We start from the raw sequence: 11,872 nt of genomic DNA on the forward strand, positions 1-11,872 counted from the left end.
AGATTACTCCATCACTTTCAAGACCTAGCTGCCTGTTTCCCAATACGCATTAGAGTGGCCGCACGAGCCGTCTGAAGCCTTGTGATCTTGCTCAGCCCTCTGCCCTGCTATGCATTGCCTCACCACCCCAACCCAGCTGGGTTGGGCTGCACTCAGAGCAGGGGCCATGAGTTTCTCAGGATGATCAGTGTGTAAGGACACGTGTCAGTCCTAACTTATGAGAAAGAGATCTGTGGGCATGTGGGTTATGTTTGTATGTGTGTAGGTGTGTGCGCATGGAAAGGGTGAATATAGCTTGAAGTCTTTGGTAAACATCCCCATGTTTCATTCAGTTGACATGGAATGCATGACACTGAGACTTCTACCATGAAGTGTGTGGGGGGTTTTATGAGATATTTGCCGAAGTAGATGGTAATAGGAGCCAAGTGAGCTGACTGTGACAATTTTTTTTTTTTTTTTTTAAATGCGTGGTCTTTGGAAAACCAACACACGTCTGCAGAATTTCTAAACACCTTGTAATCATTTCAGAATGTCGTTTTATGCCAACATAATGTTGCTCTCTCTCTCTCTCTCTCTCTCTCTCTCTCTCTCTCTCTCTCTCTCTCTCTCTCTATATATATATATATATATATATATATATATATATATATATATATATATATATATATCTATATATATCTATCTATCTATATATATATCTATATATCTATCTATCTATATATATTATATATATAGATAGATAGATAGATAGATAGATAGATAGATAGATAGATAGATAGATAGATAGATAGATAGATAGATAGATAGATAGATACTATATTTCTTCAAACTGAACTCACTTTGAAGACACTGGTCAACATAATGACAGTTAAAAAATGCATTTTTCAGTTATATTATAATTTCAGTTATAATGTTATGATTAATAAAAGAACATATTTGTCCATCTGAGAAATTTACATTCAGCTGTTCTGCCTACAAATATGAAATACATTCTACTTCAGAAAGTTTTTCATATTAAGACCCATAAAACTGCCACATGCACTACTTGTCAACCAAAAGAAACAAGGTGTTATTTTTCCAAAATATTAGCATTGTCCTTCAAAGCCAGATTGAGCAGAAAGACATTCAGGGTCCACCTCACCATCCAGCCACCTCTGTCCAGTCTATCTTTCTCCTCTCCCTGTCAAGTTCAGACTTGGCCCTGTGAAAGACCTTCATGGAAGCAGAAATGGATCTCTAAGGCATGTGTTTCCTGTATGTTCAACTAATCATCGTGTCTGTGTGAAAGAGCAGATAGAACCATGTTTCTGTGTGCTCCTGTGTGTCTCTGTGGAAACAGACTAATGACAGCCAAGCTGAATCTCAGCAGGGACACCAGGAAGTGAAGGATTCAGGCTCTGACAATGCACAAAATAGACCTAACCCAGATTACAAAGTTCCAACTCCAGCTGTGAGTGCCTGATGAAAAGTGTCATCAAAGAGCATTTATCAGTAAGCATGGTACACTGCTTTGATGTTTGCATTTTATTTTGTTGACAATTTGTGTGAGTCAAAACACGTTAAGATTTCAAAGAGAAAACATTATTAAATCAATAATATGCATATGTTTATACAACATTTGCATTCTTCACTGTAAATCTTTACTTAACAATGTTTTGCAATCAGCACAGAAACATGACATTATAGTTCTCTGAAAGGGGCCAATGATGAGAGGGAGTGGATAGTGTGCTGCACACCACAGCACACACATGTAATTGATATGAGAGATGTACAAGCACAAAATGTTCCAGATGTTCCACTGCTGCCTGAAACAGGTGATGGCCCAGTGAACCTGTTTACTATGGGCCTGCATCACAGTCATTATCATGTTAAAGTGAAATGGAATGTGAGTGTTCTGGATCATCAGATTTTACAGTAAAGTTACCAGCTGCTATGGAAAGAACACAGTTGTCTTTAATGCCCAGAAGATGATAGAAGATAAGTCAAAGCTCCTGTTTAAAAAAAATTATGCATGGGATATATGTCATAACCCCCCCCCCCCCCCCCAAAAAAAAAAAAAAACAAAAAACAAAAAAAACTATGATTAAGATATTGTCCTTTCTAAAGGTATTACCACATATACCTTACTCATACCAAGACATGAAAGATCCCTAGAAACACTCGGACAAAAAAGAAAAAAGGCAAGTATATGTGGCCCTACCAGATGCTAGGTAGAGAGCTGTAGGCATTATTACTATTTATTACTATTGCCTGAGTAGACAATGAGCTCGATTTAATTGCATAATTTACCTTTCAAAACATGACTTTCACATGTGGAGGGTTTCTGTCTCCCCCCTTCTCCTCTAATTCACGCAGTGTTGCTCACCAGGCAAACAGCACCTGTTCTCAGCACAGCATGGCTTGGAGCATGCATAGACTAGGCGAATTAAACATCCATTGACTTTTATAACTGCATGCATGTCCTCTCTGTCACTCATCGATGCATGTACACGCACAGGCACATACACACATGTGCGCACACACCCGCACATACAATTTCACATTGACTGACTATCGAGGGGTTTCAACATAACTGGCTTCAGGCTGTACATATGAAGTAATTATGTTTGAGGAATAACATGGATTACATCCCCAGTCCCACACACACATGTAACAACATTTGTTCCCTTCAGTCTGCCCTTCCTGCTGCACTCTTGTTTAGATTCCATTGTCCTTCATGTTCCTGCTTGTTCTCTCAGTCATAGGTAAGCAAGTGTGAAATTGGGAAATGTCATCTGTATCTACCCATTCACAAAGAAGATGTTTGTTTGTTGTGTGTGTGTGTGTGTGTGTGTGTGTGTGTGTGTGTGTGTGTGTGTGTGTGTGTGTGTGTGTGTGTGTGTGTGTGTGTGAGTGAGTGTGTGTTTGGGGCTGGGATGGTTATGTATGTATGTATTTGTGTGTATATGGAAAAGAGTGACATGTTAACATATTGTTCAATGATGATTTATTTACTAAAACAATGCAATATGCACAGAGAAGATTGATTTCAATCGAAGAATATATAGACAGGTAGACAAGGTACCACAAAGTAAAATTAACAACACATCCATCTAAGAGCTCTTAAGAGTATCAGTTATGTGCAGTCAATCAATTTTTCCTGCATAATCTTTACCCAGCCAGCTCAGTTCTAGATTCATCACTAGACAACACTTTGCATTAATGATACATCTGGGCATAAAATTCCATGCATTTTGCTTGTATCATGATCACATCAAAATGTGCTTGAAATAGTAAAAAGGAAACCTGAATTAAAATAATGTAAAAAACCTGAAAATACCAGCTTAGATCTCATAACAAATTATTTTATGGTGAGAAGAGTCCACAGTGAGCAGATCAGAAACCTACTGAACTACTGACACCAATCCTGTAATGGCAAATCCGACAGCGGTTAGACTGCCATCCATGGTGCCAATGACACTCAAGTATCACTGGCTGCTCTCCATGGTGCTGAAGCTAGTCCCTCCAGCAAACTTCAGCACCCATATTTTGCACAGTAGCACCCCTCAAGGCCAGAGAAAGGTGTTCCCCACTCAGATGTGCCTGGCTTTCACTAAGGGGGAGGCAAGGTGCCAGCTACAAATTCTCTCTACTGGAGAAGCAAAAGTGAATGGAAACAAGGAATCCTCCTAAAGGTTTCCTGATTTCTTTCCCATGCCCAAATAGTGAGATGGAGACTCAGAATATGCAGCCTTCACCAGTGGACAAAAGACATCAGACCCACTGCTCAGGGCTCCTGCCAGCCCAAACAGCACCTGCAGCACTTTGTGTGTAGAATTCCTAATAAAAGCAGTCCCTTCAGGGCTTGCAGTGGCTATCTCCAGGATGGTGGGGCTCACTTTCTGCTATCCCACTACTTGCTCCCAAGGCAATGCAAGTTTTTCTCTATAGCCACAGGACATGTGCTGATGTAGCTATACTTAATGGTAGGTGTAGTGATAAAGGTGGATCATAAACATGGAGCTACTGGGTATAATTCTGCAGTGTCTCTCTTTCTACAGGACCTTTAGCCATATGTTTATCAGGTTGAATGTATACATTACTGATGGTGAGTGCATGTCAGAGAAGGTGCACAAGGTCTAAGTGAATACACACACACACACACACACACACACACACACACACACACACCTACACTTTAACCACATTATCTAAAAATAAAACACAGAACAGAAGCATTAGTTTATTATGGGTATACCTGGAAGAGTGCAATAGAGAACACCCCCCACACACTGGGTAGTAGACGATATAGACGATGTCTTATAGTGACCTAATGTGTCTGCACTAACCATTGAACAAAGAACAGAAACAGCTTGTATGGCATGTATTTGTGTGTGTTTTTGTATGTACTGGTGAGTGGATGCATGCATATAGCATGTATGTGTGTGTGTGTGTGTGTGTGTGTGTGTGTGTGTGTGTGTGTGTGTGTGTGTGTGTGTGTGTGTGTGCATGAAAGTGCACAAACATCTAACAGCCTGCCCAATGTCAGCCTCTCCTTCAGCTGCTGAGGTCTCTCTGGCCAAGCTCTGAATTATTCAGCCTGCCACTTCTATCATCATTGCTCTCTTCATCACCATGGACTGTTTATCACTGGCACAGCCTGCCAGACACCACAGCATCATTAGAGCGGGAGAGCACAACGAAAGACAGGAGACGAGGTTGCAAGAAGAGAACGAAAAAGAATACTGGAGTCAAGTGAAAGAGGTTATGACAGGGCGGAAGAACCCATCCTGGGCACACAATAGTGAGCCGTTCCGGTTAGAAGTGGAGGGGTGCGGCAAAGGGAGATGTTGCAGCAGGCTGGTTTTGCAACTGTGCATTTATCGAGTCAAACCCGCACAACAACTCCAGCTGGAGAAAAGCACAGGAGGACGCAAATAACTGTGTGCAGTAAGTACAGTGCTCGGCTAGAAAATCCCGCAGGCTGAAGTGCTCAAGCCCTGCTGCAGGCCGAATGTTTGAGAGAGATACTGCAGGAATCACACTCACATTACATGCCCCATCAGCCTTGTTCTGAGGGACCATTATAGAGCTAGGCATTTTGAGGTGCACGTGAATGTGTATGTGTGCATGTGTGTGTGCGTATGTGTGTGTGTGTGTGCATGTGTAAGATACTCACCACAAACACACCTACACTGATATACATGAGCTTCAAATGTGTGTAAGTTATTTAGGAATGCAGACAACATGTATTTTTTGGTGGGGTGGGGGGTGGGGTTGTTAACACAAGTGTTTTTGCAACACTGACATCAGAGATTTAAGACACAGGCAGACAAGATTATCAGAGGGAAATCCACAATCATAATCTAAATACAGGTTAATCTAATTAAAACCAGACAAAACAAAGCACAAAGCAAAAAAACACTGTCAAGACTATAGGATTAGTAAAGGCTTCACAAGAAGCTGCTCATTTATGGCAGGTGAGGCCAGAACAGGAATGGGTCTGTCAGGAGTGCAAAGATTATGTGGATTGTCCTGGGGGAGACTGGATCTACAGTCTTTATTAAGTGTTGCTATGCACTTAACCCAAAGCATAATTTATTTCCTTTTAGTTCTCAGATAAAAGCCATAGATGTTTTTTGGAGTTTTCTTCAACATCATATTAAGGCTAGTTTGTCCCCACACAAAGAGACTCACAAAACAAACAAAAAAAAAAAACAGTGTGCGGAGTTGCACCGGTGAGGGCAGCACAAATTCACATGAGCACCCAGAATACTGTAGCAAGCCCTGAAGGGACAGTTTATTTTCAACAATTAGGGTCAAGGGAGAGGGGAAGGAGGAAGAGGAAGAGGAAGAGGAAGGAGCAAGCTCTCTCAGGGGGATGCTGGATGGAGGGAGGGGCCGCACACACTGCAGTGGTGGCCAGCATTCTCTCCCTCCCTCGTTTTCCACCATCTATGGGCAAGAAAGGAGGAGAGACGTGGGATTTTGTGTTCATTGCTGCCTGCTTCACTGCTGTTGGAGTGGCTGTTGTAGCTGCAGCTGCGATCTGGGGATCGGGGGATCAGGACTGTCATGCATGTCTTGCTCTCGCTCCCAGGCTGACACTGCCATCCAAAATCTCCTTGCTGAAAATTGTATTATGGCCAGAGTTCAGCACTGTGGGGCATGCCCAGCTTCCCAGAAGCATCTCTGGTCCCCTCTGTCTTAACGTGGGGTGCAGCTTGCTGTCACATACCGCACACACTCTAACTTACTGAAGGTGTGAATAGTAGAGAAGCTTCTTTAAAATGCTAATCTAGTGTCTCCCTAGAGACATCTGTAAAGTACTTCTAACACTCAGTTAATGGTGAACTGAAAGGACTAAAACGTCTCTGTCCATTCCCCATTCTCCATGGGTGTTGGCAAGTCATTAGAATCTGCACTCATTTTACACAGTGGGGTGTGGGATGGGAAGGGCAAGGAAGCTTTTAAGCCTGTTCAGCGTTGAGGTAAGCGGGTGAAGCCTGTACGCACACCCTAACTTTTGATGTTCACACTTTAAAAATCTGTCTCCTAGCTTCTCACACCCACTCTTAAAGGACTCGTCACTGGAGTTTTCCATTTCACACTGCAGATTGCTGCTTGCCGCTGTCAAAGTAGCTGAGAAGATCAGACAGGTCTCTATAGTCTACATCTAATCTGCCATTTAAACTCAAGTGTGGGGGCTTCATCACTGCTGTGCCCTCAGGCTCATGAATGACTCTCAGCTAGGTATATGCCATTATATATTAACGGATGTTAATGTAGTTTAGAAGTGTAGTGTAGTTGTTGTGTAGTTTTTTAACCATGAATATGCTAATGACTGAATTCAGTTGTTTTGTTTTTTTTGCCATTTGCCATTTTCTTGTATCCAGTCTCATATATTATCTAGCAGGAAAAAAAGCTGTTAAACAGAAACATTTCACACAAATAGTCCCTGGAGTCCCTATACTGCTCAGTGATTTGCAACACCTACATCACAGTATCACAGGATTAATAATTCACATGCTGCCAGATGGGATGAAAATCTAAATCTTTAATATCTATGAATCCACATCTGAACCACTATGTATACCAAACACACACACACACACACACACACACACACACACACACACATGCACACGCACACACAAAATCCACTGGCCCCATCAAAATTGAAGATAGCCCTTACATGGTTTCATCACATGGCCTCTAATTTGCATAACAAGATAATCAGACACAGTATGTTCGTGCTACAGATAACACTCCCTCGATGCATATGAAAATATTCTCTAAGACCAATCTCGTTATAACCCTTGCAGGAGCAGAGCTAACATGGCAGCTCCCTCATATTAATCAGTTAGAATGTCTTCAGTCTGCTGGTTCATGTGTGGGTGAAAGGGACATGACTCTGCCCAGCACTGACTGCCAAACCATTTATGGCCTAGCCTGCCTTCCACAAGCAGCTCCACATAGATCTAGCTGTGTGGGAAATGCAGTTCAGAAGCACTGATATGCCATCCTTGTTGGGTTTCCCCTGGATATCTTAGGCTCTGTGTATCACATGAACATTATGTGTGGAGATCCTCCTGCTGATTACAGGAATATGTGGATGTGAACCATAAAGAGGAGAAGAAACCAGAATAAACCTCAAATGGATTTTCCCACATTTGGAAATAAAACGTCTATATTATTCTAACAATGTGTAGTTTATATATTAAATTAATTTGTAACTCTATCTTTAATAAATTATTGAAACAGGTTGCGGGTATGTTCCAATTCATATCTTACCTAGCTCTAGATGCAAGAAGTCAGTAGCTTAAAGAAAACTGTAACTGCTTTGCTACAATGTAGCTGCTTTGCTACCATACCTTTGTTGAATCAGTGGAATCAATGTAATTAAAAGCCTGTTCATATAGGCTCCTAGTTGTGTAAGAAAATAACTTTAGATTGGAGGGGTACTGTGACACTGGACCATTAGGGGGAAGTCACATCACGCCATATCTCCAGTGCTACCTGCCCTTCAGTACCATGGACAGCAGGTATCCAATTCCAACCCCAGCAGGGTAGACATCGCCACAGTGCACAAACTAAGGGCAGGCAGAGAGGTGGGCTTAATGATTAGGCTCAGGCACACTGACTCACCAGTGGTCAGTAGTGAGCAGAGGAGAGTCAGCAACAGAAACAGAGGCATGCGGTTAAACACTCCTAGCTCTCTCTATGCTTCTCCAGTTCTAATTTTCAAGCTTGACAAACCATAGCAGATCCTTTCTGTGACCAAGACCTGTTCTGTCCATGTCTTTCTCCTGTACTTGTCACAGCACTCCTATCTTTGGCATGTCCCTTCTTCGTATGCATTACATCTTCTTCCACTTGTCTTTGTGCATAAGGCAGCCTGCAGTATTTTTTCCATTGTCATCCAGTGTGTGAGCTTGATCAACATCTACACTGTTATCACATCACTTTAACTGCTGAAAACCAAACATGGGCAAAAAGTGGGAGCTTAATTTCATGTTATGGACATCTCATGAATGCATTTCCATTTCTTTGCAGTCCATTCCTCAAAATTGGGAACTTTGAAAATGCTCCAAGGACATTGTTTTGGGCACAGTGACCAGTTAGGAAGCTTCCATTCAAGCTCCTCAATTAAATAGATAATTCCATTTAACCTCTGTTGACCTGTGCTATAATAAGATTTCACATATATGCAAAAGTGATCCTGTGCAGTATTATTAGCTTTTGAGGTTTGCCATTACAAAGATTGAAGGACACTGCAAAGGATAGACAAATGGTGAACATAAATTTACTCTGTCTACACTTCACAATAAATCAAGCACAATGTTCTTTAATCAAGGATGCGGTCATTTCCTCCAGGCATGACTCCTGTATTTGAATATGGAAAATGCCAACCCATGCAGCATATCAGGCTCCTAAAAGTCTTGACAACATCATCTTATTCATCTTGGTACATTTGTCTATAATTGCCTACATTACATTTTTATTAGAATTTACCACTGCCACTTGCTCTTTTGCTAGAGGTTTACACTATTTCAGAATATTTATAAGAATATGTTTAGAATTATTTAACCACTGATTTGTATAGAATAGATAAAACAAACCAACTGTCACAATCATTCCCTTCCATGTTCCGTGTTTTCCCATGTGTAGTTCTGTTCCATAGATTTGTTTGGTCCTCACATTGTTTGATTGCGTACACCTGTCCCTCGTTTCGAGTTCATGTATTTAAACCCTGTTGTGTACCTTGGTTGTTGCTGTTCATTGTTTGTTTCGCTGTTTCATGGTTTCATTGTTTCATGGTTTCATTGTTTGAATTAATGTTTGAACTTTTGATGGTTGTTTCTTTGTATTCCGTGCCTGTGTGTTTATCTTAGCCTTTGTGTTTCCTAGTCCTGAGTTTTCCCCTGCCTTAGTTACAGCCTGCTTTCCCTAGTTTGCCTTCGTGTGTTTTTGTTTTGTAATGTATCCCAGTACTCTCCGTGTCGGCTCTGTGACCCTGGACTGCCTAAACGACCCTGATTTGCCCCTATTAAATTGCTCCTCTCAGCACATGCGTCAGCCTCCTTACCGCTCAACGTTACACCAACACTAGTAGTAATTTGTCCATCAGTGTCTGTAAAATCCTTGTTTTCAGCCCCAGCATAGTTTCTGCAGTCTATACCGTGAATGCTATAATGTTTCACCAGGGTCTGCTCTTGAGAAACACCCTCGACTGCAACAGGACCATGTCATAAACAGCAAAAAAGTAACAGGTAGGCTATCAGCATCTAAAGCAATTTTGGGTAGCACACTGTGAAACCAGGCCATTGATTCTTATAGGGTTTTTTTGGACCATGTGGCTGAATCCAAGTCACATCACTGGGGGTCGATCTTTGAAAACAACAGGCTGCTACTTGGGGAAGCACAGGATTCACTCATCCACTTCACTTTCATGCCAAGCTGTTCCTCTCACAGTGGAGCTACTGAACATTGTGTATAAAAACATCTTTTATTAAGCTCGCCATGTTTATTTCCAACTATTTTTATTAACCCTCTGAAGTTTCAGGGCATTTTCTGCTTTTGCATATCGTCTTAAATTTAAACATAACTTTAAAGTTTTTTACTTATAGCATGATACCCATATGTTTTAGATCGAAATGTTCAGATCAATCTCAGTTCTTGTATTTGACTGCATAAAGAAAAAGTATAGCTATAAATTTGAAAATATGTCTCATTTTAGAAATTTATCATATTTTATATGAAAACATATCTTTACTCATGTGAGCGAGCTGTGTTGGCTATTGAAATCAGTTTACCCAAGGATTTGGTTCACAAATAAAATGAAATAAATATAAATAAAGTAGTATGAAAATGTGTAACAAATGTCTAAAATAACAATTTGTACAATCATTTACTGAGTAAAAGTGTGGTCTTTCACTCTACTTTCACTAATTCTTAGAAAGACTGAAATAAAATGTGACTGAACAATGACTTTATATTGCATATCAAGCTTCATGGAGTATCAGTATATCAAGCTTCATGTGTGGAAGTGAAAAATGAGCATTACAACTATAACCAAAAATGGCAAAAACCAGAAAAGTCTTAATATTGGGATTTTACTATTGAGCTAATAAACTTCCCTTAATAATTTGGAATCAGATGTCTTAATTATTAATTATGTTAATTATGTTTGCTGTTTTATCTTTTAACCAACTACTGTTGTAGCCTGTACTATATATATATATATATATATATATATATATATATATATATATATATATATATATATATATATATATATATAGACAACTTTGGAAAATGCATTACCTAGTTTGTTCTTGTTTGGTTCATGTTTACTTCTGTATATGTAATGTGTGTGTGTGTGTGTGTGTGTGTGTGTGTGTGTGTGTGTGTGTGTGTGTGTGTGTGTGTGTGTGTGTGCATTCATTAACTTGAACTGTTCACTCAGCCTTGCTGTTGATAGGTCCAAGTAGGAAGTCAGTCAGCTTCTATACAACTTCACACTGTGACTGGAATCTTCAGAGTTTGCAATTCAATATTTCATAGATGCCCAGATTTAATTGAGAGAGTATAATTCACTTCCAGCAGGCATTGCTGGCCCTGATCCTCTGCACAAAGACACATCATTGAATTCCAAGTAGCCCGGCACAGACAGCATGGGAAAGGCTCTACACCGCGGTGCAAAAGCGAATACTTAAGATACAATGGAGACATTATCTGCTTATAGAAGAAAATAGAAGAAAGCAGAGGAGGGCGGGAGAAGCCTGCCTTCTCTAACCTCTGGCTTGATGTTATTGTTCTTCATAGCATCATCCCTGAAGTATATCTTGCACTTGATGGAGGTTTGTTGTTCTTAAACACACACACACAGATGCGCACATGCACACACAAGCATGCATGCATACACACACACACACACACACACACACACACACACACACACACACACACACACACACACACACACACACACACACACACACACACTCTCTACAAGGCAGAGAAAGTGAAACACACAGTATCACAGTGTCTGTGTCAGTGCAGCATCAGCTCAGGCTGTGTTCTACTGCACTGCCTCAGTGGGGGGTCATTGATATTCCAAAGTAGTTCCTGCCACGTTCAGGAAATCAGGGCCCGCGCCATAAAAAGTGCATTATAAGGAGCTGGCACCACATACACACACACACACACACACACACACACACACACACACACACACACACACTGCACACTGCTCTGACACAGGCCATCCAAACTCAGACAAACTCAGATCCCACAATCAGATCTTTCAGGTGAGATATTAGCAATTCCTAACTCTGACTGAACACAGGTAGATATATTCAGCACAGCTCTAGACTGTAGTTCAGCAGAA

Source organism: Electrophorus electricus, chromosome 6 (assembly GCF_041902795.1).
Source record: "Electrophorus electricus isolate QZ-2024a chromosome 6, ASM4190279v1, whole genome shotgun sequence".
In the NCBI taxonomy this organism is placed as follows: Eukaryota; Metazoa; Chordata; class Actinopteri; order Gymnotiformes; family Gymnotidae; genus Electrophorus; species Electrophorus electricus.